Here is a 4,611-nt window from a genome sequence, read left to right as displayed (position 1 = left end):
CATGACATGGCAATATGAGTGTGTTGGCCTAATGCAACTACAACCAGATGGATTTGGGTCATATTGAGCCAAAGGTTCAACCCCAAATTCAAACTATGAATTCAAATGGTGCCTTATCATGTTTTGCACTAAACAGCAAGGTTTAGTTGTATAAACATGCATGAAACTAGTACAGATGGATAGATTGGATTTTTCTGATCATTTTTCATATATAAATTATTTAATTTGGAGTTACGGTTGAATTTCTAAGAATTTTAGAAGTTTATACTATTTTCTGGAATTTCCTAAATTATAATAAATCCAGAAAATGACTTACTGCGTCAGCCTGACATCATCATGACGTCAGCAGGTCAACGAGGCACGGTCCGGGTCAAACCTGACCAGCGGGGTCCACACGTCAGTGACACAAGTGACTAACAGAGTTAATTAATTCTAACTAATCAAATTAATAGCCACGGGGCCCACTGTCAGTGTCAGCAGGGGTAATTAGTCATAAACTAATCTTGTCAGGTGCAGGGCCCACGCGTGTTAATCCCAGGGAGGTCAAACCCCTGGTCAGCGGGGTCAAACCCGCCGGCGACTCGACGCCGGCGAGGCCAGACACGGCGGCGAGGCTCGGATTTGGTCCTCCGTCGACCAAATCGACGGCGGAGATGCGCTACGCGTAGCCGGGGAGCTCGCGCATCGAGTGGTGGTGGCGGTTGGGCTCGGGATGGTCGGAAAGGACGCCGGCGACGACGTTGGCGGCTGCCGGAGCTCGGGCGAGCTCGGGGTCGTTGCTAGGAGGCACGGCAGGAGGAGCTGGTGGTGGCTACGGGCTACTGAGGTTGCGGTGAGCACGACGGTGGGCTCGGGAGCGAGCTGTGGTGGCTGTGGCCACGGCCACGCCATGGCCGGCGGCGAGAAGCTCTCGGCCGCGGTGGTTAGCATGGCTACAGCGGCCTTACAAGGCAAAGGAGAGGGGAAATCGGTTCAGGGGCTCACGGGGATCATGCAGGGAGGGTCAGCGAGCTCGGGGAAGCACGAACGGCGGCGAATCGATGATGAGGTTGACGGCGGCCGAAGGTTGAAGATGAGCTTGAGGGCGACGCTGCAGGGCTTCCGGAGGGTCGTGGATCGGTGGGGACGAAGAGGGGGTCGAGGCGGAGCTCCTGAGGTCGGTGGCCGCGGCGAACGGCGTCGGTGGCGATGGCTGCGTTCGGGCAAGTGAGAGAGAGGAAGCAGAGGAGAGGAGGGCCACGGGGAGAGTGATAGAGAGGTCGAGGGGGTTCGGCATCTCCGTGGCATCGTCTAGGCGCATCGGAGAGGGGCCAGGCACGCAGGGAGGGAGGAGGTGGCCGGCGCGGGGCGGGCACGCGCCTCCGTCCTTCTAGCGAGGGAGGAAGACGACAGGGAGGAGGCGGTGATGGGCTGGGCCGTTGGAGTTGGGCCGGTTGGTGGGCGCCAGGTAAGTCCAGGTGGGTTCTCTCTCTCTTTCTTTCTCTTTTCTATTTTCTGCAATTGGTTTTGATTTGATTTAAAATATCAAATCATTTTTCTAAAACTTTCTGTAAATTGTATGTGAGCTCAGGAACTAGTCCAAGGTCACAGGCAACTTACAAAAATATTTGAACTTTATTTCTTATATAATAGAAATAAATTCAACTCAAATATGTCATTGGTTTTAGTCAAAGGCCCAAAAATAAATAATTCTGTGATTCCAAAAATATTGGTTTGAATTTTACCTCTTACCAATATTTTCACAGAGTAACAGGAACATTTCTTTGGACTCATTTGATGAGATTTAAATGTTGGTTATTTTTAGAGGTCTTCTGAGGCTTTTGAAAATTCCTCAATTCAAATTTCATTTGAATTAAAACATGATGCTCACATGAGGGTCTAGCCTAGTGCATATCAGGACCAGGGATGTGACAACCCACCCCCACTAAACAAAAATCTCGTCCCGAGATTCAAGCGTAGGGTAAGGTGAAGGGGGAACACAAACTAGCACAATCTTCACGATCCAGGTTGCACTTCAAATGAACGTTGATTCGTTCACCATCATTGTCTCGAAGTCTTGCTCTGAGAACTCCAACTATCATGACAACAAGAGGAAGGAAAGACCCCAAAAGAATCGTTCTTCTCGAAGGTTGAACAACTCAGGATTAACTCACGGAATGAGACATAGCAACATCTCTTGAGCTGAGAGATGAAGCACACCTCTAGCGGAAAGGAGTGGAACAAATGACGGAGGTTTACCAGGTAGACTACAATTCCACACTTAAAAAGTTGGTAAACGATTGTCAACGTAGCGAGGAGTTGAGTTGCCATGATACCACAATGAGGCACCTTAGGGATGGTGACTCGTAGATATATCCCCTTAAGTGGCAAAAAGAATTACCTTTGATTCAGAGATCATTGAAACTCTTTAAACCAGCCTAAGGAAATTCTCGAGCAATCGTTTGGAGGGGATCGGTAGAATGGCATACTCGGACTTGGATGATGTGGATTACCTTGTTGAAGACAACGTAATGGATGAATTTGCTTACCACCGGAAATGGAAGAGACCCATGGTAGAATGGCACATTGGCGGTGCAAGCTGGGAACAAAACACAAATGCTGGGAATGATTCTGGTAACTGGGGAAGAACCCAACAATAGAGAGTGAATTCACTATTTGAAAAGGTCATAGCATTGCCGAGGAAACTGAGAGCACTATACAGTTAATGCCGACGATCAAACCTAGCACTTGCGCGTGCTCTCAAGAACTTGAGCATTTCCATAATCATCAAGATTTTACCAATATCCGTGTCAAGGATCCTGGCAACACAACTTGCTACCATGATGAATGATGATGGATGATGCAGATGCAAAGGAAGATAACACTTTCTCAGATTTCACCCTTGGCGGGGCCAAGGAAATAAAATCTGGATGATCGACCGAGAGACATTTAGCACTCCGCTTCTAATGCTCTCCTTAATGTGCTAGAGTAATCCATTTATTGAAATGGTTTGGTAACCAGACCATCAAGTAAAAAGGTCGGACTTCGGGAGCACAAAAATCCATAAGGAACAACTAGGGAGTAGATCCTACGAAATCCTTATGGGGAGGTGGCCAACTTCCTCAATCAAGATATTATAACAACAGGTCTTCCGGCTGGGTGTGTTGGCCATGATATCCACTTTACCAGTTTCCGAGGGACCGATATTATAGTTCTTGGGAAACGTTCCAAACCATCATATCTGCCTAAGATTCAGATCTGGTTGGTGTGAGGATATTCCAGACTCATCGAGTCTAGGAAGAAAAACGAAAGTTTGCAACACAAATCGACGAGATGACGTTGCGAGATTCTCGGGGAATGAACTACGATAGTAAGCTCCAAAACATGAGCTGGTTCTACTACAAACATGTGAACACGTTGTCCCAGACAAGCATGACCACAAAGTAGTCTTATAATAAAACACTACCGAGTTCAGGAGGGGGAACCATCAGCGAGAATATCGAAGTTTTGTACAAATCCGTCTGGTACCTTCGGGACTAGCACTTAGAACTTATTAACCTTGAACAAATCAATCAGTGGCTTGGTGTGCTAGGGACACATATAGAATGGAGGTTGCAAGTCTCCGAACCACAGAATACTTCGCACGTATGCATGACTGATTTGGGATGATTCCAAAGGAAACAACATTGACTTTCTCGAATCCACGGCGGCAACTTGCATCAAATGCACATGAACTGGAGGAAGTCACTTCTTACATCCGAACATATGCTTCATGAACTAGCATGAAGAAATGCTTTCAAAAGTTTCCAACACTAGCTTAATGTTCAACAAAATCATGGAGGAGATAAGGATGTTGTCAATGGGCTCAACAACAATTCATCCGGGTTTCCTTTTAAAAGGAATTCCATAGTTAAGTGAACACGGTGATAGCATTGGTCAGACCAAAGAATATAATGGTGTATGCTCGAGGAAAAACCACGAGTAAGACAACATTACGAACATCGTTGGTTCTGACTTGATTTGAGGATAGCCCACACCCAAATCAAAGGTTGGACAAGATGATAGGTCCATTAACTGATCACGAGGGTCAGTCGATGAACTATCAACTTTCTTTAACACACACATACAAAGGATATCCCTTTGAAATGAACTAAGTTAGACAAGCTTCTATCTTCCAACTCTCCAAGTTGATGCATAGCTTAACCAACTAGCTCAGGGGTATCCAACACGGATTCTTGGAGAAAAAGTGGTTTATTGGAAAACCAACTTGATCACGAGCTCAACATAACAGTCAGGGGACAACCTGGTGATACTTCCGAGAAGGAATTCGGAAAATCACGAACCACCGGTATGTTACTAAGCTCGAGAACAATCTTGCTTTCCATGATAGGACGATATGATCACAAGAACGAGGGATCGGCACAATCCTAACTCATTGATCGAGGGGTGCACCAGAAATAAGGACTAGGTAGCACAATCAACCTTAGGGTGACGATTCAATAATCAACACCCTAAGAATGAGGTTATCGTCCATTTAACTACCAAGCAACGGAGTTGCTAGCAGTATTGATTTCACACACCACGATTCACTTGTCGGCATTCCGGTTACAAAAACACGGAAACCGAGGAATG

Source organism: Triticum aestivum, chromosome 4B (assembly GCF_018294505.1).
Source record: "Triticum aestivum cultivar Chinese Spring chromosome 4B, IWGSC CS RefSeq v2.1, whole genome shotgun sequence".
Classification (NCBI taxonomy): domain Eukaryota; kingdom Viridiplantae; phylum Streptophyta; class Magnoliopsida; order Poales; family Poaceae; genus Triticum; species Triticum aestivum.
This window is presented reverse-complemented; position numbering follows the sequence as displayed.